Raw genomic sequence first — 25,068 nt, 5'->3', positions numbered from 1 at the left:
TCTTGGAGATGATTTTCTCATGTGTTTTATATGTGATGACCTCTCCTCTGGCTTATTGGAGCAACGATTGCTGCAGATTGTTTCTCCACCAGGGACAGCTCAGTGGCTCAGTGGCACAGCTGTCTTGCTTTCCACCCAATCTCTTGCCTTTCTCATTTCCAAAGCTCCTGAAACATGACAGCCAAATGTCCTCAGTAACAGATCATAACTCCTGGCTTCTCTCTCATCTGACGGAGGGCAGTGGGCCAAACTAACGCAACAGCACCAGTGGGTGGATTCACCAAGCAGACGAGAACTCTCTCTCTCTCTCTCTCTGTTTCTCTCTCTCTCTGTCTCTCTCTCTCTCTGTTTCTCTCTCTCTCTCTCTCTCTCTCTCTCTCTTTTGTGCTCACCGGCATGTACGCACATGCACACGCACGCACACACACACACACACACACACTTCATAGTTATCCACCAGGACGTAGACATCAAGGCCCTTTATTATATTATTGGGAATGTGCCCCAACAATCTGGGAATGTTCCTTTAGCCCTTAAGAAACATTGTATTCTCTCATGAGTGGTCTCTCCTCTAGCAGAATAAACCGCAATATTATTTTCCACACACCTCTCCCCTTCTACTGACTCATCCTCTACCACTATTGGTAGCAGTGAACCATGCAGTACAAACCTCAGGTAAGGTGGGAAGCAGCACTGCTTACAATGAATGCAAAGGACAAAAGGTTTATGTCACCTGAACAGATGCGCATGCAGTCTGAATCGGATTACTAGCATCCTCTTCATCTGAATGGGATATCATTCATCAAACACCTCGGTGCAGCGCTGCATTGCATATGTTCCTGCATATGTAGAGCTATTGCATATGCAGCACCAGATGCAGCAGAATGAACCGGAAAGGGGTGTTAATTGGAGTCTCACTCTGGTGGCCCGGGGGGTTAAACGGTGCAGCGCTCTGCGTAAAGGGTTAAACTGAACCACATGCACACAGGCTCAGCACATGGAGGCCATTCCACACAGCCACTAGAGTCATCACGGGCCAGGAGGGGCGGGCCACGCTCACAGAACCGACAACCCACCACTCACACATCCTGAGGTACTTAGAGAGGCCTTTTACAAGAGCAGAAACTGCTGCACCGGGCAAAAGAGGAGAGGAACCTGTCATTCTGTTTCATCACTCTATCACGCCTCCCCCTCATCCCTCCGTCCACTTCTCTCTGCTCCCAGACCCAGTAGTAAAACGTCGGGTGCCTTTGTGTTCGAGGCATGCTTTTAACATTCTGTGTCTGGGTCTGTGTCCAAAGTCCTGTAGGTAGGTAACAGGCCAGTGGTTTAAGAGACCACAGATATATTTTTGTGGTTTTTCGTGGTTGTGTGTTTAGCCCCGTTGCCACGGTTTCTGGCCCTCCTAGGCTGTTACGGCCCACTCTGTGAACATTAAGGCTGTTTGTAGTGGCACGGGCCAGAGAGGAGGAGAGAAGACAATCTTCCCTCGCTCCCTCTCTCTTATTCTCTCTCTCTCTTATTCCCTCTCTCTCTCTCTTTTAGACAGGTGGAAAGTGGTGTACGTGCAGGCAGACCTTCCCAATTACTATCACTGCTGCCAACCCACAGAGCCGGAGGGGGAATGCAAAACTCTACACACACACAAACACACACACATGCGTACACACCTGCACACACACACATCCCTAGGCACGCACACACACCGGAAGCGACGAAGAGGTGTATGAGTGGGCAGGCCTACCTGTAACTGTATATCCTACCTGTAACTGTATATCTGTCATTGTCCCCAGTTGACAGAGCGGAGAGAGAGAATGCACGTCTGTGGTCGCTCCCCCCAGCTCTATTCTTAGCTGCCACGAGCGTCACACTCCGGAATGACCTCTTCTGTACGTCTCCATTCTTTTATTGCTGTTTTTGTCTTTCTGCGCCCCGCTTGGAGAGCCTGAGGCCACAGGCATGCTAAGCTCGCCCCTCGGATTCCTCTAAGACCCGTCAGCTGCCAACGAGCTGTCAGTCTCTCACCAGCACACACCCCTTTACTTACTCACACATCAGAGTTAGGACAGGAAGGGAGAGAGTGGGGTGTGTGTTTGCGTGTGTGCGTGCGTGCGTGCGTGTGTGAGTGTGTGTGTATGTGTACCTCCATGCCTGTGCCAGGAGGGGTGTATGTGTGAGTGTTTATGTGATCTCCAAGGGGGTAGGTGTGTGTGTGTATACATATGTATACAGAGTCCCTGTAGTGTGATAACTACTGTGTTTATTTGGAAGGGGAGGGAGAGCTCAAACGAGGACGCAGGGCATCCAGTGAGTTCCAGCCTGTGTGTATCCAACAACACTGTTTATGTAGCCAACGGGTGAGAAAACACACACATATTACTCCATAGATGAGACAAATGCAAGAGAATGCATGAGAGTGAATGTGGTTGCCATAGCGTCATCTGGATAAATGAGATTCCAGGGAGGTTTGGCAATGTGGGATCGTTGAGGTTAAGCTCCTTCACCCACATTATCAGATAGGAGTGTCCATCGGTAGGGAAGATCAGTCACCCCCCCCCACACACACATACTGTAAGTACACACTCCCTACACACACATAATGTAAGTACACACACCCCACACACACACACACACACACGCACACACCGTGGGATCCTCTCTCTACTCATATCTAAAACACTGACCGCACTGTTTACACACGCTGCTCAGTTTAACCAGTTACCGCGGCAACGCAAACGTCCATAATTCTTCATCTGCCTTAAAGTTGTCGTTTATCAACTCAAGCTCACAGTAAATGGGCCAGTAATTGTATGTTAGTATTCCAGCCCCTTGCAGCTGTGGGTCAACGCACTATCAGTCATAAAATGGCGGCTCTCTCTGGTCAGAAATATGATGAGTCATTTGCCAGAGGCTCATTCCACCAGTGCGCTCTCAGCTCAAATAAACAAGCTATAGCATATCAAACATACCCAACCAAATTCTCCCCCGACCACAGTGGCATGTTTGTTTAGCTAGCGCGCGAGGCTACGGCTAAGATAAATATGCAATATTTAAAATGCTCTGTCTGATGGGAGGTTAATGCAAAATAAATATGACAGATAAATATGTCATGCTATAGGTTTCTGCCATAAGCACATTTTCAGAGACCACAGAGGCCAGAGAGCATAACAAGCTTGCAGTAGATTAAAAAATTGAGAAACAAAAGGAGGGACATTTTAACATGCTGATCTGATGACGGAGAAAAGAGGAGGAACAAAAAGAAAGAGAAAAGACTGGAACAGATGAGGAAAAAGAGAGAGAAGAAAGAGGAGATAAGAAAGAAAAGAGAGGAGATGAGAACATGGAAAAGAGAGACAGAAGAGTCGAATGGAGAGAGAGGCAAACGTTTGGTAGAACACGTTTCTACGTCCTAGAAACATGTTGAATGTGAGGCCACAGCACAGGGACACACAACGTCTTCTCAGAGTCGGATACCCTTGGCAGCAGACATTCCTCTGGGGATGGTGATGTCATCAGAAGGGGCCGGTTCCCATGGAGAAGGGTGGTTATCTGTGCCCGTGCCCACTCCAGGGGGATGGTGATGATAAAGACTCACATCAAGCTCTTTAACAAACGTTCCTTCTCTAGCATCTCCCTCACAATGTCCCTTTATGCCAGAGCTATCCTAGCATCTAGCTACGTAGCCTCTCCCTGCCTGTGTGCGGGACAGGAGGGCAGGGGAAACAGGGGACATCACCTCTTCATCCTCTGCTACTCCCTTACCCTTTCATACTCCTCGACCAGGGGAGGCTAGTGGAGAGACTGGAGGTAGAAATCGGAGGACGGGCTCATTGCAGTGCATGGAATGGAATAAGGAATGGTTACAATGAGCCTGTCCTCTTTCTACTGAGAGCCTGTCCTCTATTTCTACCTCCACCAGCCTTCCCTGTCCTCGACTCCCCCCCGTTGGGGCCTTCACCTCTCCCTCCCGGCCTCTACTCCATCTCACCTCCTCTCTCGCAGAGTCAAGAGTCTCTTTACGATCCATTCCCATCATATATTTTAATGCTTATGACGTAGAGAACTTTGGCAGTATCACATGTAATGCAAAGCACATCACACAGCCAGCACAATTAATGGAACCACTTAATGGAAACATTTAACCACTATCAAATAATTGTGCCATATATATTTAGATATTTATCAGGCAGTTCCAGAGGAGACCATTAGTGAAAACACAGCAATGCAACGGTCCAGAATGATAAGCTGACACGAAGACGCTTAAACGGCGTCTGGTAGAGCGCCGGCCGGGCGCCACACCACCGTGAAATGTAGCTGGGCTGCAAGATTTCCCACGTTGCACTGGGGTTCCCTGTGGCCTTTCCCTCCTCCTCGCCATTATCACCACACAAAAGTGAAAATAAAAACAGTGCTAGCATAGCCTGAAGTATGGGGGCCGTAATCTTCATAACATGACTTCATGGCTTAGGCACTGGTACCACAGCCTGTAGCCCTCAGATCTCTCACAGTGTTAGGCTTGTGTAAACAGAGCAGGGAGCAGGAGTGTGTGTGTGTGTGTGTGTGTGTGTGTGTGTGTGTGTGTGTGTGTGTGTGCGTGTGTGTGTGTGTTGCTCTCTCATTGATATTGGTCCTGCTGGGTAGAAGACTCCCGTGAGCTCTACGGTTTGCCCGGTTGTCGGCGGATACTCATCCGCTGCATAGATTCACCGGATGAACCGTCGTCGTGACAACATCCCTATGACACCCACGGGGTTACGTGAGATGGGGAAACATTGAGAATCTATCAGAAAAATACATCAACACTTCAGAATTCAGCTAGCCGCCATACCATAAAGCCATTTCTCATCCAACAAGATCAAACACATCTATGTTCTAACAATACATGTCCTGGAGGCTTTAAACTATAGCACTCTCTCACAGAGATTACCAACAGCACACCAACATCACCGTTGAGATAAGAGACGGCCTCCAGATTTAGTGTCTGACATTGAGCGGCGTGCTGCAGATGCATTGTGGGTAAGGTATTATGGGGGCACATGAGGCGCGTCTGTCTGAGAGGGGTCGGGATGGACGCTTGACCCTGAGGGGGGTTGTCTAAAATCCCCTTAGGTCACCACCCCCCGACGCTCCTTACCCTCCTGTGCTTTAAGGCCTGCTGCTCAGTGCACCACTCCCACTGCCAAAGCGTCTGTTTGAAGTCTGCAGTAACAATAGAGTCTACTGTAACTGCTGGGGGGATTGTTGAAGTAGCCTGGGGGATGCATAGCCGTCGAGGGATGAGGATTGTCCTGACAACTACCTGTGGGGAGGCGTTTTAATACTTTCAGTTTAGAGGGTCAGTCTGGTTTAAAGACTCATGACGAAGGCTTCATTTGGCTGTTCTGACATGGAGAGAGGACTCCAGTGTTACTGTGGTGTAGTCTCCACCATTGGGGCCCGGTCTAAGTGTGTGGGTAAGGTAGTCTTCTGCTGAGCGAACGTGTGAGTGTGTTAGAATGTATGTCGGATAGTGTGGAGATGTTGCATAGGTGTATATTGTAGGTGCATGTGTGTTGTAGGTGTGTGTGTTTGTGTGTGTGTGTGTTGTAGGTGTGTGTGTGTGTGTGTGTTTGTGTGTACACTGTATGCATGGGCATTTGCATTTGTGTGTGTGTGTGTGTGTGGGGGTGTGTGTGTGTGTGACTAGTCCATGCCTGCAGGCACACACACACTATCATGCCATCACCTGCAATAGCCAATCAGAGCCGTCGTCACGTAGACACCTCTGTGCGGGGCCCACAAGCCCAGACCGGCCTCAGACGGCAGGCCAGAACCTACAGGGGGGACGCCCATCTCGCCCATGCCAAGGCTGCATCTAGAACTCCTCTATTCCCACACTGAGGGCATGTTCACATATGTTCATATAACAGAGTGTGGCTTCTCTGCTAAGTTAAATGAACAAACTAGTTCCAGATAGAACACCTACAGCTGAAATCTTGGACTGTCTGTTCATTATGAAACATGACCTTTCCCAACCAGACCGAACCGTAGGAATAAGAGTCAGGAAGAGGGTTTAAATGGAAAGATGGCATTGCAGACACACATAGTTATACTACCAGGTAAATAAATCACTTCTATAGCAAAACCACATCTTGACAACATGACACACCATCGTAACTTATGGGAACTGGTTAGGTGGAAAACTTCAAGAGAGATCCACACAAAAGAGTAGTTGTCTTCACTCCCCACCCCCAATCAGGTCACGGCAAAACAGAGAAACTTCCTGTGCGGTTTTTAATCTCGGACCAATCAGGTCGTCTGGCCTGTCGCCACGACTGCTGTTGTTGTCGCTGCTCTTTCATTTGCCCTGTCAGGGAACAAGCACCCACGCTCCAAGAGAAGAAAGAGAGAGAGAGAGAGAGAGAGAGAGAGAGAGAGCGAGAGAGAGAGAGGAGAAGAAAGGACACGTAGATTCTTTTATCCTGAGAGAGAGGGAAGTCTATGTGATATCTTAGAGCGGGTATCAAAGGGGGTGGTGGTGAGAGGGAAACAGGAGCTGCTGGTATATGGTTCCCTCTATGAAAGAGCTCTCTGTTCCTGTACAGCCAGGTCATCAGTAGCAGCGCCACCCTCCTACCAACAACTCCTACCCTACCCTACCCTCCCCTACCCTACCCATCTACCAGGTGATGGGGGCTATGGGATAGGGGTTAGGGGTGAGAGAAAGGGAAGATTGAAAGCAGGGGAGTCCTCCTATATCTACCTCCACTAGACTTCTAATCTTACCCTTACTTTCACCCCTAACTCCTATCCCATAACCCCTATCCACTAGCTACTTTCATGTAGTGCTCCTGACTAGGTACTCAGAAAAGGGGCATCTGTCTCCTGCTGTATATTTGTTTATGTTTTATTGCCTTGCCCTGAGGTAATCCTATATTGTTGTGCATCCTGTATTGTTTTTGGCTGCAGTTTGCATTTCAGATTGAAGAGTATGCTCTCTATACAAGCGTCTGTCCTGAGGCTTTAGAGAGGTGTTCCATAAGGTAACAATATCCTACTGTTTCCTGAAGGTTTATCAGTAACAGTAACTTAACCATGCTGCCAGGCAGATACAGGGTGACATCATCATTAGGTGCCAGCTCCCTCTGTTTCAGCTGAAAATACAGAACCTGACTTGTACATAGACTGATAGAAGCAGAGGTAGAATATGTGTAGCTAAGCCTGTAACTCATGCCAGGCAATATAGAGTTACGGATGCTTAGTCCTTCCTACTATCGCGTCTGTCTGTCTGTCTGTCTGTGTCTCTCTCTCTCTCTCTCTGTGCTTAATTTACTTTAACAAGCTTGTGCTCACTTGATGTTGTACAGGCAATACATATGGGAGAAAACGAGCCAGGATCACACACACACACACACACACACACACACACACACACACACACACACACACACACACACACACACACACACACACACACACACACACACACACACACACACACACACACACACACACAGTGTTTGCTCTCTAACCCGATCACAGAAGCCACCCAGAAACCAAGCGGAGCGCAACCTCCTCCTCAGATCGGTAATCCCTCCACAAACACCCCACTAGTCCAGCATGTGTAATAAATCATGGCCTGTTCCTCCCTCTGCCTTTGTTCTCTACCTGCTCTAACTGATCTGACTGGCCAGGCCATACCTCCACCTGGCACCCTGCCCTGCCCTGCCCTGCCTAACCTGCACTAGCTACAGCTCACAGTACAGGAGCTCCACAGCACAGGGCCATGTTGAATGTGATGAAGGCCAACCATTCTCTTCTCTCTTTATCTCTCATTCTACCTTTCTGTGTCTGTGTGTCTCTGTGTGTGTGTGTGTGTGTGTGTGTGTGTCTCTCTCGTTCTACCTTTCTGTGTTTGTGTGTGTGTGTGTGTGTGTCTCTCTCTCTCTCTCCCTCTCTCTCTCTCCCTCTCTTTCTCCCCCATATGTCTATAAGACAAGACAGCACTTGCTGGCTCCCCCATGTTGAGATACATTAGAATTCCATCTGCTAAATGGGCCAGGTAGGTATGAGTCCCATGTCTGTTTGTACAGGGATGGATATGAGATTTGATCGGAGACAGCCTGCAGTCATCCATCTAGAGTCAGGATAAGAGATGTTGTATTCTGATGCTATGCTGCATCACCACCCAATGGCTGTCCCTTGAGCTGTTGTACATGAAGCTGCTTCCACAGAGCGATCAGAGAAAGGTGATCTGCGCTACTTTAATCATCCAATCTCTGACATCTTAGAATGCTCGTTTTATACAGACCTCCCTATTTGCGTATTTGTGAGAGATGAGTCAAAGACTGTGTGTGTTTGACTATGTACTGTCTCTATGTGTCTTGAGTATCTGCATGAGTGTGTGCGTGCGTGTGTGTGTGTGTGTGTGTGTGTGTGTGCGCGTGTGTGTGCGTGTGAGTGTGTGTGTGTGTGTGTGTGTGTGTGTGTGTGTGTGTGTGTGTGTGTGTGTGTGTGTCTTATGGATCTCTTTCCACTCTCTGTTTGGCACACGCTGTGGGAAAGGTGTGTCACAGACTCCCAGGCCCCCTTTCCCTTCTCTCCTTTCTCTCAATCGCCCTCTCTTTCATTCCCCCTCTCCTGACGTCAAACACTGAAGCAGGTTCCAGAATCCCTGCCTGCATGTGGCAGTACTAAAGAGCTGAGTCACAGGTCAGATTGTCATTGGGAAACACACACACACACACACACACACACACACACACACACAGACTGTATTGTAATGACGCCAAAGTCCCCCCTTACGAAACCAGTTGTGTAACACCAGTAGATATTATGATGCTATTTTTAAACTAGTTTGGCTGCAGTGGCACATTACACAATGACCGCCCCCCCCACCACCACCTCTCTGACTAAAGGTTTCGCTCTAAAAATAAATATGAAGGCAATATCCTACATTGAGTACAGAGATTATCATCAGAGAGAAAGATTTCATCAGTGCCATTCGAAATAAAAAAGCTCATGAATAACGAACACCATTGACATGACAACCATGTCCTATTGCAAGCGGACAGGATCAAAAGGAGCCTCTGAGAGGATATGCATTTCCGATTCCATTCCGGGATGCTAACAGGATGAAGGGCTTCTTTCTTCACATCTGCCCCTATCACAGAAATAGAAGAAATAGATCTAAAGCTGTTTGTCAGGGGAAAGCCTTTCGAGTCCCTCCAAGGCAAACAGGGCAGTGATCACAGAGTAGCTTCTTTGGCCGGGGAGCAGAGACCCCCATGGTGTGGTATCGATGGCCGTCTTCACATCTCTGTCTCCTACTAGATCTTTGTTGCTGTGGAGGCTGGTGGAGGCTGGTGGAGACTAGTGGAGGCTGGTGGAGGCTGGTGGAGACTAGTGGAGGCTGGTGGAGGCTGGTGGAGGCTGGTGGAGGCTGGTGGAGACTAGTGGAGGCTGGTGGAGGTAGACATCAGAGGATGGGGCTCATTGTAATGCATGGAACGGAATGAGTGTTTGATACCATTCCTCATTCGGTTCCAGGCATTACAATGAGCCCCGTCCTCCGATTTCTACCTCCACCAGCCTCCACTGCTGTGTTGTTACCACTGAGGACTTACAGCACACTGACCAACACTTACTGGTACTCGTCCTGTGAGTCATGTGTAATGTGTCATGAACCACCTGTGTGCAATGCTGTCTGTTATGATCGCCATCAATTCACGTCCATGAGTCTAATTTCGCCTGTTTGCTTGAGCTTGTCCTGCTTATTTATCAGTGATTATTGATTGCAGATATATGGTTTCAATTATCTCAAAGTGGAGAGGAAAAACCAACAAATGAATGCCATATTTTTCACAATTAAGTGTGTAACAACACAGTGGGGAGTCACGCTGACCGCAGGCAGATATTCAATTCATCAAACACAGCAATTAATAATAACAATAAAAACACACTCAGAGCTTACACGAAGTGTTGTTGTTGTTGTTGTTGTTTTGCAAGATCAATTCCTGGAGGTGTCCTTATCAAACACATCTGGGAACCTCAGGGGTGTAATGGGTTTTGTGTGTGTGTGTGCGTGCGTGTGTGTGTGCGTGTGTGTGTGCGTACGTGTGTGTGTGTGTGTGTGTGTGTGTGTGTGTGTGTGTGTGTGTGTGTGTCTGCATGGGTGTATCCTCTCAGAGATGCAGGACAACTGTCCCACTTTGGCCCATTTCCTCTCCAGCTCTGTAAAGAGACCACAGACTTGGATGGGGTGGGGGGGGGTGGTGGGCGGGGGGGGGGGGTAGTGTAGGAAAGGAGAGTAGAGAGGGCTTGAGGGGGCAGCGAGGGCCGGACATGGGGGTCCCCCCAGAGCAGCGGGGAGCGGAGCTACACCCCAGGACAGAGCTCAGATTAAAGAGCACCCCTGCAGCTCCTCACTCACCAGCTACATCACACCACGGAGGAGGAAATGAGCCTCCAGGAGTCAGGAGCAGTCATAGGGTCTTAGAGGAGGCCTTCTGAACAGACATAGCAGGATCTATATAGCTTAAGTAAACAAAGCGCCTTACGTTGTAGATTTAGTGGTGTTACCAAAATCTAGGCTACTACTTTGTACTGTATCATTGGTCTTGATGAACCTCTAAGAGGCCATGTGAGCAGAGAGAAACACACACACACACACACACACACACACACACACACACACACACACACACACACACACACACACACACACACACACACACACACACACACACACACACACACACACACACACACACACCTCAGTTCTCTCTCTCTGTCTTGACATGCATGCCGCTTTCTAAAGGGGAGCCTCTGGCCCAAAACATAAACAGAGGAACATTATTTCTGTCAGACAACGCGGAAACATAAACAGCAATTTATCTCCACTTAGAGGGGTGGGAACATTCCATGACACCACTCTCTCAATCATCCAACACACAAGTGAAGCCCGATCCATGCTTAACAAACACATACAATACACACACACACACATTTACATTATCAAATATATTCAATCTAATTAATTGAAATTGATAGATTATTGCACCGGTGTACTTCGCTTTGATTTAGAGGTTTTCATTACAGCTTTCATTAACACATATCAAACTCTCTCTCTCTCTCTCACACACACACACACACACACACACACACACCAAACACAGGTGCCATTACGTGGTCTCTAATGACATTTGGTAGTGTTCAGTCAGAAAGCTTGTGTTTCAGGGGAACTCCGGCTGAGGTTTGGAGATGAAGCTATGATCCAAAACCACTCTGACAGACAGATCTGCACAGGCAGGTAACAACACTGTCTGTTTATATAAGCATGCCTTTCCCTACCCGCACACACACACACACACACACACACACACACACACACACACACACACACACACACACACACACACACACACACACACACACACACACACACACACACACACACACACACACACACACACACACCATCAATGATGGAATTGTTCCGTATTTTTCATACAACACAAAGGTGATAGGGACATGGACAAGGGGTCCCCTCAGTGTGTGGTAGGGTAATTTGTAAGACTACAGTGGTCCATGTTTTCAGTTCAATACTTGGTCAGAGCAGGTGCAGGCCATTCCAATGTGATGACCTCATGCAGCCTTTAGCTTACATGTCCTACCCCCTCTCCTCCTTTTCTCTCCCTCCTCTGTCTCTCCTCTCCTGTACATCCCCTCTTCCCTCTCCTCTCTTCTCCCCTCTTTTTTCCTATTCCCTCTCTTTCCCTCTCCTCTCTTGGCCTATTGCAGCCATTCCACGGGGATCATTAGTGCAGACCAGGCATGGTGAGTAATTTGTGACCCAACAGCAGAGCCAGTGCTGACCAATCATGATGCCTCTCTCTCTCTCATTCAGACCAATCACCATGCCTCTCTCTCTCATTCAGACCAATCACCATGCCTCTCTCTCTCATTCAGACCAACCCTGGGCCAAACTAGGCCAACATACTGCTATGGTAACCCAGCCCTCCATGACTGGCCATATCCACTAGGCAGTACTTCCACAGGCAGGCCGGATTACTATAGAATGTAGGAGCTTATGTGGATGGATAGGTTTCTAAATCCGGTGAATGGATTGGTGTTCTGTGGCATGTGGACGGAATAAGGAAGGAATGTGATGGAAAGCAACAACAGAGTGTGATGTTAGTATGAGCAGCATAATGAATGAACATCGCTCTGACATCACAACAGATAGAATGAAAGAAAGGATGACCTGACACCCCCCCCCCCCCCCCCCCCCCACAAAAACTCCCACCATAGCTTCTGTATATACACAGTAGGTGTGCTTTCTGTGTAGACAAGAGAGGGTTAACCAGCACTGCATAAGGCTGAAGAGGACAATCACACTTACAGCACTTAAGGCTTTGACTTATCCCGCTCCAAGTCCATCAACGCCGGAAACAAGCCCAGGCTGGATTAGGCCCTCTGTGACACATTAGCTACTTATGCCATAGGCTTACACTCTCTCTGGTGGTAATCTGTGATTTACTAAAGGTGCTGAGGGAGGGAGGGAGTGTGTGTGTGTGTGTGTGTGTGTGTGTGAGTGTGTGTGTGTGTGTGTGTGTGTGTGTAAAAAGGTGGGGGTCAAAAACACAAATCCTCCTCCCATGACCAAGTGTCCAAAGCGCGAGGCCGTGTCCCCACTACTTACCCAACGCACGCACGCACGCACGCACGCACGCACGCACGCACGCACGCACAGGTCACATGCAGCAGAAAGGTCTGCAGAACATTTCACTGGCACAGATCTTAGGTCTTACAGTGGTTTAACAGTGCTAAGAAATACAGCAGTGTACAAATGCAATGTCGATTATTTTAACATTCTGCCCCAAAGCCATAAACTGCAGGAGAGTGTAAAGGAATGTTGGACTTTGGTACAGACACAGGCGTGCGTCTATCACATACTTTAACTGTTCCAAAAAGCCTCTCACAGCATCCAGCTCCACTAAACACTGTACGCACACACACACTCACTCAGACACACACACACACACACACACACAGACTGATGAGGTTACAATAATGTTGTTCGAAGAGAGAGAGCTCAACAATGCTTATATATGAGCTTTCTGCATAGTTTGGCTTCTGTATAAAAGAACAAACTGAAGCAGAGAGAAGATAGGACAGTGCATAAATAAGTAAACTACCAAAATTCCTCTCACATGCTTCAACAGGAATTCAGCGAACGGGCGAGGGGGAGGAGGAGGAGGGATGGAGGGGTAGAAAAGAGGGGTGGGGGGTGTGTGGGTGTGTGGGGGGGGGGGGGGGGGGGGGGGCACCCTGCTCTTACTGAAGTCAGGGCATGATTTGTATTGTTCTCCGTGATCCAAATACAGACTGTACCATGTAACAAACTAGAACGAGGTCGCCACCCGCCAGCAAGGTTAACCCTTTGTATGGATACACACACACACACACACACACACACACACACACACACACACACACGCAAAGACAGAGAGAGAGACAGAGAGAGAGACAGATATCTGATGATATCTGGGAGAATGAGAATGACAGTTCAACGACAGATTAGGCCCAGTCAGTGATTACAGTACAGCTCATCCCACAACACACTCCTTGATGTCTAATTCTGTATAGCCGCTTTGAGCATCAAACTCATTAAAAAGAAGTTCATTGCTGCTATTGACATCCTAAAACTCTGGTGCTTAAAGAGGGCATCCATAGGAAAGCTAGGGAGGACAATTAGCGAGGTGCTATAGGAGGGGGAGTCACAGCTCCCAAGTAGGGGCTACGAAATGTCCTAGAGGGGCCCTGAGACAGCCAGTCAGCAGGGTCCCCGGGTCCCCGGGGTCCCACTCCGTTGTTGAACACTGTGACAAGTGATGGAGAGAGAGGGGGGGAAAGTGTTCTGTTCTCCTTAGTCACCACTAGAACAGAGAGGGAGAGAGAGAGACAGAGAGACAGAGAGAGACAGAGAGACAGAGAGAGAGAAAGAGAGACACAGAGACAGAGAGAGAAAGATAGAGAGAGAGAAACAGAGAGAGAGAGAGAAACAGAGAGAGAGAGAGAGAGAAACAGAGAGAGAGAGAGAGAGAGAGAAACAGAGAGAGAGGGAGAGAACAGCGAAGGACTCACAGCAGCCAAACTACACACTCAGCGCTCCACTCAGAAGCGGCCCGGCCTTGGTGTCTGAAGTGGAAAGAAAACCCAGAGTGTTCCTTTTATCGTTTGTTTTTCTAGCACTTTGTGTTCTTTTTTTCCCCCCTCTCTGTTCTCTCTGTCTTTACATTCCATAATGAGGTCCATCCATCCCAATTAGGAGGTGTCGCTTCCTGATGAATGTGTGTGTGGTGGGTGCAGATGAGGACTGGGTTGTTAGTTTGTTCTTAAGGTTTTTGGAGTGTTGGATAACATTTGTTAGCTCGCTCGCGCAATTGAATGTGACTCAAAACACACACACACACACACACACACACAGGCACGCTTGCGAGGGCGCGCGCATGCACACACACACATGCACACCATTCCCTCATTCACTCATGATGCGCTGGAGTGTGTTTTGGTTTTGGGAGGAAGAGGGGGTTAATGACTTGCACTTCTCAATCAGAACCATCCCTGCTGCATTCACCCCCTTCTCTGTTCTCTCATTCTGGGGGTTAGGTGGGGGAGGAGAGGAGGAGGGGAGGAGGGGAGGAGGAGGGGGTTAACTCCCTGTGTGTATCAATGGGGACCAGCTGCTGGGTGCTGGCCAGGGAACGTTCTAGTTGGCTAGAGAGAAGACTAGAGACCCCCTGGGGATGAGAGGGGAGGGGAGGGGAGGGAGGGGAGAAACGAGAGGATGAAGGGAGAGAGGGGAACGGAGAGGGAGAGGACAAGAGAGAGATAAGAAAGGAGATATTAAGATGGGAGAGAAGAGAAGAGGAGAGGAGAGGAGAGGAGAGGAGAGGAGAGGAGAGGAGAGGAGAGGAGAGGAGAGGTGGAGAAAGATAGGATGTGAGGAGGGGGGATGAGGAGAGGCCTGGTGCAGGTTGTCTATCAGAGCACAGCTGCCAAGAGCTGTGGAGAATCCACACCAGGGGAGGCTGGTGGAGGTAGAAATGGGAGGACGGGCTCATTGTAACACGTGGAATGGAATGAGGAATGGTATCGAGCACATGTGTCCACTGAATCACATGTATCATATGCCAAACTCTGCAGAGGATTCACAAAAACTCACTAATAGACATCTGTTAAATACTTACAATCCCATTAGCAGAACAATACTCAGCACATGAGCAACAGATGTCAACAGCAAACCCATAACACCACTTCACTATCTGATAGAGAATAAACAATTGTTTTACCGAAAGTAAAATATCACGATTGCATAGTACCAACCACTGATTCCCCCACAAGCAGGGAGCACTGTGGGAACATGTTTGGACTGATGGATTATGGGAAACCACACAAACATGTGTCAAGTCCTCACCTGGGTGATTTACTACACTGGGCTGGTTCTCTATAGTCAATCAGCCATTGTTAATGGTTTAATTAACTGTCAGAGCCGGGAGGTATGACTGACGCTGCAGGAAAAACACCTTTAAGTAAACAACAGTCCTACCTCTCTCACAGGGGAGGCTGGTGGACGTAGACATCGGGGGACGGGCTCATTGTAAATACATGGAACACGTGTGTTTGATACCATTCCTCATTCCATTCATTACAATGAGCCCCCCCTCTGATTTCTACCTGATACCAACCTCCCCTGCTCTCTTGGGCTGTAGAAGTGCAGTAGTCAGCTGATATGGAGAGGATTGGCAGTGACGTTGAGTGGTGTCTTAATCACTGCAATGTCCCTGTATGTTACTTCTGCTGTTGCAGGAACCTATTGAAATACAGTTTGAGACTACAAGTTGCTTTGCCTTAATGCAGGCAGTAACACCATACTGTCGTTCACATAGTTATTGCTGTTCTCTTTGTTTGGTGTTTGAAGCACTGAATATGTGTCAGGTCGCATTGGAATCAATAATCTAGACACTGAGGCGGTTCTGGGGCTGTTGTTCTGTGGGAAACAGCCCTCTGCCTCTCAGTTTCTCTGATATACTTTTAGCTAATGAGCACTTTTATGCATGGAGCAATGCTTCCACCTGGTGGTCACAAAAATATGACAGCTGCCAAGCAGTGCTCCCATATGCCCCATTTCAAATGGAACCAAAGCTTCTGCTACTCCAGATTATCAGAGAGGTAGGTTTTTTCAGGACGTTCTTTTATTTTTGCTTTGGCAATACATACTGCCTGAATGTTATAAATAAACAACTTTGAATTAAATTAAGTAAGATGGAAGAATCGGCAGAGGCATGTTTCAGTATGGAGAGAATATAGATGTAGGCCTATATACTGTAGATCAGTGGAGGCTGGTGGAGGTAGAAATCAGAGGATGGGCTCATTGTAAAGCATGGAATGGAATAGGGAATGGATATCCTCATTCCATTCCATGCGTTACAATGATCCCGTCCTCCGATTTCTACCTCTACCAGCCACCCCTGCTGTAGATCTATTCAGATTGTCATACCACCTCAATTACCCCTGAACCTTTGCCTTTACAACACGCACTACTTCACATGACTGCACAGTTCAGTAAAAAGTCCCAATCATGACATCACCCCATTAATGTTGAGATAGGGTTAATATTAAGGGTTAAGGTCAGGGTTAGGTTAGGGTTATGGTTAAAGTTAATTTAAGGGTTTAGGTAAGGGTAAGGATTTAGGTTAGTATCCCACCAGGGGAGGTTAGTGGAGGTAGAAATCGGAGGACGGGCTCATTGTAATGCATGGAATGGAATGAGGAATGGTTTCAAACACACATCCTCCCATTTCTACCTCCATTAGTCTCCCCTGGATCCCACATAGCATCTACCCCCAGTGATACTCAATCCTGGACCTGGAGAGCCGCAGTGGGTCCAGGTTTTTGTCCCAGCCTAGTGTAATCACACCTGATTGAACTAATCAACTGATTGTTTTCTCGATCAGGTGTGTCACTGCTGAACTGGGACAAAAGCCTGCAGTAATGCAGCTCTCCAGAAGCAGGAGTGAGGTTCACTGATCTACTCAATCAAAACTGTCCCATCAGCAAGACGTGAACATTAGCACCTCATAGTGGTTGTAGTAATTATGGTTAGGATATTATCCTGTAGACAACTTGTCTGCAGTACAAGCTCACAACCAGCAGATGGCAGTATTTGACAACATTGGGCTAAGCGTGTTATGTTGAGAGAGCCCGGGGAAACTCCAAGGTGCAGTGATCCATGTATACCACAAGGTGGGAGCAGAGCCTTAATAAACCACTTAGTTCACTGCTGGTGTGAGGAGAGGAGAGGAGAGGAGAGGAGAGGAGAGGAGAGGAGAGGAGAGGAGAGGAGAGGAGAGGAGAGGAGAGGAGAGGAGAGGAGAGGAGAGGAGAGGAGAGGAGAGGAGACTGGACGGGAGGGGACAAGAGGAGAGAGAGAGAGAGACCTGCACTTCACACAGTAATCTTGGACACCACTCCTGTTCTGTTCCATTATGTCCTGCTCAGAGCCATACAGAATACTGTGTATATACTGTATACTGTGTATAGGGTATACTATCTACTTTGTACTACTGTAGTACTCTGGTCCTCTATTCTGTTCTCTATTTTATGATTGTGGTTTATTGTAGGAACCAACCTCGCCATATAACATTACATATAGAGACTTAGGCTACCTATAGCATACTGTACAGCCTGTGAGCAGTCCCACAGCAGCCTCAGATTGTAGAGACAATACTAGCAGAAGAAGAATTCTAACTCAGTTGAGAGAGAAAACAGAACAGGATTATTAGTAAAGACATTACACAGAACATCATCCACATTGACCGATCACAGAAGCTTTCCAGGGGGGGAGAGCTGCTCCGGCTCCCCAGCCTGCACATGCCCACAGGGGCAGGCCAAGTCAGGACTAGGTCCCCCCAGGTATAGGCCTGCTGTCTCACGCAATCAACTCCAGTCAGACTAGGCAATGTCCCAAGGGAAATGCTAAATGGGATGCTTGGGACACCCAACTGTGTTAGGGTTAGTAGTTAGGGAGGGCCATCCCAAGGATCCCACTATGGGTTCCCACATGGTCACAGTACTTGTCTAGCTAATGTCACTGGTATTCAATTACATAACTATGCCTTTGCGCTCACCTCACCTCTCAACCACATGAGTGCAGCAGAGACTAAACGAACAAGAACCCATGTGATCAACACGTACCCATAGCAACGACCTACACAAAGTTGCTGGTTTGACCTATATGATAATTAAGCAATGACTTATTTATAGATCCGTGGAATTAAGACAATACAATGCAGTTCGAGCCCATGATACATATATCATGTTTTAACGCATGCATTCATTATCCGCGCGCGTAATTTAAGATGTCATTATCCATCAATGGGAGATTTGATCAGCTCAAGTTATCCCCTAATAACATGTCAATGGTGATCCCCAATGGATCTTAAGTTAGAAGCCTACAACAGTCAGTGAAGGTATTTGTTCAAGACAAACTCATAGGAAAATGTTTTACCTGTCAGGCCATTATATTGTAGTGTCCCGTCTCCAGGTACAGCTTATCCAGGTGACATGTTACTATCCATTATAAACAAAAAGAAAGTTGTCTTCTGCTGTAATGCGACAAGGCAGTGTCAACAATGCGCAAGTTGACACCAACCTGTCAGTGATGCTACCATGCGTTCTCATATGACAGACCAACTCCTGGGCAGGTGTCCCGGTCCGAAATGAGGTATCCATGCTCAAAAGTCGGAAGCAACAAGAGTGAAAGCCCAGCAAACAAACACGTAAATCGATCCAAAGATGAGTACTTCCGTACAAAACGTTCCACTGCACACGCACCTCCAAGAGTGGGACAGGAGCTCTCCAATATAAGCCACCGCTAGACAGTCAACTTCCTCAACATACAAAAAAAATCCGTGAAAGAGTATAAATCCACTGAATTGGATGAAATGCGTTCCCACCAGTCTCTTCCTTGCGTTACCCCTTGTTCCACTAGCGTGGTCCGGGGGTTTGGAGAGCGCAGCCGGGCACTGGTTTCTCACGCTCCTCCGTAGTTCCAGAGAGAGAGGCTTCTCACGGGGTAAGCCAGCGCATAACTGAGCCATGCTTAGCGGAGAACTCCTAACCAAAAGAATGAGGGCAATGGCCGATGGGATACTGAGTTCTCATCCACACTAAACATTGTCGACAAAGTGATCCCCGTGCGTAAAATGCATAATTGCAGTCTATAACGAGGACATTTGTCCTGATAGAGTAAATAAGCCACATGGATATAATCATCGTATAGTTGTTTTTCTCAGGGTGTCTAGAATCAAATTTACACAGCCTAAAAGTTAGCCGACAGTTTATCCACAACTCGGAATCACCTCCCGACAAGGCGCTGTTCGCTTACATCACCTTGAAGTCTCCCTGCCCGCAGGCATGCTGTTATTTTTGGAGTCTTTAAAGTTACTAGCACGCAAAAGCTTGGCTTTTCTAAAAGGAGGACTGGAGTTTTCTCAAAAATGGACCGGGTGCGTGTGGGAAAACGTGCGTAAACGGGACAAATTTTGAGAAGCCAGATGTTTTGGCTCCAGTAGATGTATAATCCGCGCCGGGTTTTCCACCCCAAACTCACACCTGGATTCGCTCCAGTGCGCCCCAAGCACCTGAACTGCACGCGATCCTGTGGAGATGCAGGTACTTGATCGCGCTCTTGTGTGAGCGAGACAGAGCGGTTACGGAAAGTGTGTGTGTGTGTGCTCACACACAGCGTTGCGTGACTAGAGAGGTCGGGCAGGGGAACACAAAGACATTGTTCGGAGTGATCAGTCAGTCCCCCTCTCAGTCTCCGGTAACGCCAGTTGCATTCCTTAGGCGTTCCTCAGCCACCACCGCTGCTGCCTAGACTGCTGTGGCCTCACCGAGGGAAAAGTGAAAGTGATGTTAAGTGAAATGTAGAATAGTGCTATAGAACTTCTCTGCTGCTTGTGTGGGTTTCTATATTTAGCATGTTGGTGAGAGTGAGAGCATTGAAGTTGGCCAATTGGAGGGAAAGATGAAAATGGAACCACAATCAGAAGGAATTGGTGGAACATAATATGTAGAAAAACACATATATTTGTGTCAAATTTCTATGCGTCCTGGAGTTTTGATCATCTCTCTCTCTCTTTTTTTTTTTCTCTCTGTTTTCTCTGCCTCCACTGACACAAGGGCTCATTCAGCGGCGCAAGAACAAATGTTTCCTTATGTAGCTGTGAGGGAAGCCAGCGCTGGGAGTCACACAAGAGAGGCTGCTCTCAGCACGCTATAGTTATTCATCAGCCAACCAGCCAGCGTGCTACTGCTGGGGGCACCCAGGGCACGCAACCCCACAGTCTCTCTCTGTCTCTCTCTCCCTTTCTATCTCTTATTCACTCTCTCTCTCATTCTCCACACACACACACACACACACACACACACACACACACACACACTAACACTAACACACACACACAGGCCAGTGTCATTGCATCACCAGAGACATCCACAAAGACTGAGCTGATGGTGAATAGTCAGTCAGTCAGTCCAAATTGTTTATGGAAATTAAATGAGTGCTTACAGATCTCCTGGGTGCAGCCACTTAGGGAGAGGAAACGCTTGAATCAATTACCATGTTATTCCTCACATCCTCCCCACCACTAGGGCTGTTTAGTCTGAATCACTTCCTCTGCCCACCATTACCAACACACACACACACACACACACACACACACACACACACACACACACACACGTTGGGTAACTGTGATGAGGGGAGGAGAAGGCATTTCATCACTATGGAGGTATGGATTTACAGTATGGATTTACAGTATGCCAGCCATGCTGTGTGTATTTGCGTGACTAGGAGAAATCCACCTGTCACAGTGTTTTGGTTCAGAGGGGTCTCACATGCAGGGGCTTGCCTCTACAACAACGTGTCCTATTGTGCTCTCTCACAGACAACACAGCAAGAGGGCGAACCCTGACAGACACAGACAGACACACACACACACACACAATATAGTACCCATTAAGCTGATACAAAACACAAGACTGATTGATTTGATTTGATACATTAACAATGTCAATTAATACACAGACAGCAGTTGCCGATATTACCTGTCACAGTCACAAATGATAATCAGATGATGAAAAATATTGAACAAAATACAATGTTTCTTATGAGATTTGCTTGATGTTACATCATTTCAGCGATGTTGGATGAATGCCCATTTAAAATGATGTAGGGTTTGACTCATTTTAGGGTTGGAGTGTCTGGGGGGGATGCTTGATGAGCTCTAGTGCAGAGTACATCTCACAGGTGAAGCCAGAGTAGGTCCTTACTTCTCAGGTTAGCTGTGCCAATGAGTCAGATATCAGGATCCATCAAATGTTGCATCTCCTTTTTGTCTGAGCTTGTGTGTTTGAGTGTGTATTAGAGAGAGAGAAAGAGAGAGAGAATGCTCTTGCCTTGGCAGTGATGCAGTGTGTGTGAGATACTGTAGAGAAAGTGTGTGTGTGTTTGTGTGTGTGGGAGAGAGAGGGAGCCGCCGCGATGCAGCCCTCATAAAGGTAGTATTGTTAAGTTGCGTGCGAAGCTCCTGCTTTGAGCCTTGGGTCTCCGCCCACTCTTGTTAACCACAGACAGATTTTTTTTCTTTCTTTTTTTCTCTTACACCTTCCCCCTTTCTTTCAGCTACAGGTAAACATTTGATGTCCGCACGCAATCCCTGGAGTGTCTCCTCCCCCGATTCGCTTTTTGACTCCTTCTCACTTACACTGACACGCCACACACACACACACACACACACACACACACCTGTCATTGGCTAATGGTCTAGCCTTCCAAAGCTTGTATACCTTTACCTGTAGGCTAAACACTTTCATACCCAATTATACCCACCTCTAAAAAGTCATACCTTACATTAAATTCAATTTCTTCATTATATAGTACAATATCTTACAAATTATAAAATTATACTGATTACTACTCATTTCCTGCTCACTGCACTCAACAACACACACAGTATCACTCTTAACATCCTCAGACCCTACTTTGGACCACTGTGCCTACTCTGTACCCTCATACTGTACCCTACTCTGTACCCTACTCTGTACCCTACTCTGTACCCTCATACTGTACCCTCATACTGTACCCTACTCTGTACCCTCATACTGTACCCTACTCTGTACCCTACTATGTACCCTCATACTGTACCCTACTCTGTACCCTCATACTGTACCCTACTCTGTACCCTCATACTGTACCCTCATACTGTACCCTACTCTGTACTCTCATACTGTACCCTACTCTGTACTCTCATACTGTACCCTACTCTGTACCCTCATACTGTATCCTACTCTGTAGCCTCGTACTGTACTCTACTCCGTACCCTCATACTGTACCCTACTCTGTACCCTCATACTGTACCCTCATACTGTACCCTACTCTGTACTCTCATACTGTACCCTACTCTGTACTCTCATACTGTACCCTACTCTGTACCCTCATACTGTACCCTACTCTGTACCCTCATACTGTATCCTACTCTGTAGCCTCGTACTGTACTCTACTCCGTACCCTCATACTGTACCCTACTCTGTACCTTACTCTGTACCCCCATACTGTACCCTACTCTGTACTTTACTCTGTACCCCCATACTGTACCCTACTCTGTAACAACAGTGCTGTACTGTTCTTTGTCTGTAGAGAGTGGCTACTTCTTACATTCTTTGTCCACACTCCAGGCCAGATTACTACCAGTCCTGCCGTGGTCAATGCTCTCCACTGTTCCCCTCTCTCAGGACTACGGCCAGGAGACAAAGAACCTGTTTGATTACAAACACCAAGAGAAGAAAGCCCTTCTCTCACATCCAGTGTACAGTCAGATAGTGTGTGTGTGTGTGTGTGTGTGGTCATTGGTGACTACTGGGTTTATATTGATCCATTAAATTATTTTGCAAACAACATCCTTTAGCTATGAGTGTGTGTGTATATGTAAGTAAGTGTGTGTGTGTGTGTGTGTGTGTGTGTGTGTGTGTGTGTGTGTGTGTGTGTGTGTGTGTGTGTCTTTGTTATGCTTGTGGCTTCTCTCCCTCTTTCTGGTGCCCAGTAAAGCCACGGAACATCAGTAACAATGGCCATTGTCCTGGCGCCAAATCCCTGCCCACTGACAGCCAGGGCATAGCCGCCGCGGGCGACGCTGGCACAGGGTGCTGTCAATGGGCCTCTTTGTCCTTCCTCCCTCACCGTGGCAACAAGGTGTGTTTCCTGCATGGGCATTCTGACTCAATGAGCGGCAAACCTGCGCCTCGCTTCTCCCTATGACACTTATACCTTTCACAGCTCCTAAGAAAAACAACTAGTGTGAGTGTGCACACACATATACACACACACACACATATATACACACACACACACACATATATACACACACACACACACACACGGTGGAGGCTTTTGAGGGGTTGAGCAACAGACTGTGCATGATCAGGAAAGGTGGGTAGTTTATGTATAATTCCCGTTGGTATAATCCAATGGTATAATTATGATTACCTCAGACTAGGACAATCCCCTCTACAAGCCTGAACCAGGTTTGACCCCAGAAAAGAAAGAGAGAAACACGTACTGTAGTGGGAACAGTCTTGGTTTATTACATCATCAACACATCCCTATCTTTTACCCTGGAAGACACAGTTCTGTCCTAGTCAGACAAGGACCCTGTCCAGAAAAAAGCTCTACCAGGCCCTCAATCTTCTTAGACACTTGTAAAGATCTGAGAGGACTGGATAGGTAAAGCATGATAGAAGCAGCCACACCTTGCTCTATGAAAGGTGTGGTGCAGAAATGTTGCCCATCTTGGTGCATATCTAGTCAACATTTTCAGATGTAAACCAGGGTATAGCAAGTAGGGGCCAGCTGCTAGGTGTTGGGTTCTTATAGGGCCAACTAGACCTGTCCCATACTAGCATAGCATTGCATAGCCATGGCATAGAATTTCAACCCCCTGTAGGCTTTCAACGGTATAGTACAGAATGTATGAAATGCAAAAAGAAAATAGGTTACATTGAGGTTGTGATGCACTTCCATTTGGATGCAACTACTTGGATGTAACTATCTCATACACACTTCATATTAGGAATGGATGACATTTAACTTCCCCTTTAAGATGGAAACAGAATAGTTGTGCTAATAATTGAGGAAAAAAATAAGGATGAAGAAGTTAGCTTTAATTATCTCTATCAAATGGCAGTATTAGTGGATGTGTACAGACTGTCCAAATGCGCACGCATACACACACGCACGCACACCCACCCACCCACACACACCCACACACACCCACACACACCCACACACACCCACACACACACACACACCCTTTCTTCAGTACCAACCTGAGGCTAAGAGGGAATGCATCCGCAAGAAAAGCACAATAAAACAAATGTGAACGTCAAAACAATAGACCCAAAATCTTGGTCATTCAAATGTATAATTATCAAAAAGATCCACATTTCATAAGTCCTGAAAGGAACAGGGTGTAAACTATCTGTACAGAAATTGCATTACAATTAAAACACAGATCCGTTTCAAAGATCAAACAAGCCTCAACATTCAGCTGGTAATTTGTGACTCGTCTGTAGATCAGATCTGTTTGTTTCCTTCAGTGGCCATAAGTGGCCTTTCAAAACACAGTCTTTGTGGTGCAGCTGTGCAGTGGGTCAACAGAGCAGGAGCCAAAATGGTGTCCCCCGGACCCAGAGAAGCAACATGAGGAGATTCAATCCATGAGGATCTATTCAAAATCAAGTATTAACTATTCATACACTGCTGTCTCAGTGCCATCCAAATCCAAATAATTTATTCAATCATCACTCTTCAAGTATCGTCACATTTTATGATCAGGATATCAAACAATTTTTTGCGTTCTCAGGAATAAAACAAAAACATACATTTGAGCCCAAAACAAGTGAAATGCCACCAAAAATTTAAAGAAATAAAATAACATAAAACACAAAAATGACAGTACT

General features: G+C 47.2%; 1 protein-coding gene and 1 long non-coding RNA gene across 4 annotated transcripts in view; both read right to left on the bottom strand.

The window, feature by feature from the left end:
• The window catches only part of LOC310816812, a 39,181-nt gene extending 19,408 nt beyond the window's left edge, over window positions 1-19,773 (bottom strand). The window contains exon 1 of one of the 2 annotated variants that reach the window (XR_014554664.1): window positions 18,554-19,773. This is a non-coding gene — a long non-coding RNA (uncharacterized lncRNA). The remainder of the gene's footprint in view (window positions 1-18,553) is intronic. The other variant, XR_014554665.1, reaches the window with a different exon arrangement.
• Window positions 19,774-24,877: 5,104 nt separating this feature from the next.
• Window positions 24,878-25,068, bottom strand: part of slc39a11 (solute carrier family 39, member 11) — a 60,520-nt gene continuing 60,329 nt past the window's right edge. For both annotated transcript variants that reach the window (XM_083687343.1, XM_083687344.1), the window contains exon 10: window positions 24,878-25,068. This exon is cut by the window's right edge and continues 186 nt beyond it. The gene's annotated coding sequence lies outside the window, so the exon portion shown is untranslated.

This window comes from Argentina silus (genome assembly GCF_951799395.1).
Source record: "Argentina silus genome assembly, chromosome: 16".
Classification (NCBI taxonomy): Eukaryota; Metazoa; Chordata; class Actinopteri; order Argentiniformes; family Argentinidae; genus Argentina; species Argentina silus.
Note: the sequence above shows the minus strand (reverse complement) of the source record. Positions and strands in the feature narration are given on the sequence as shown.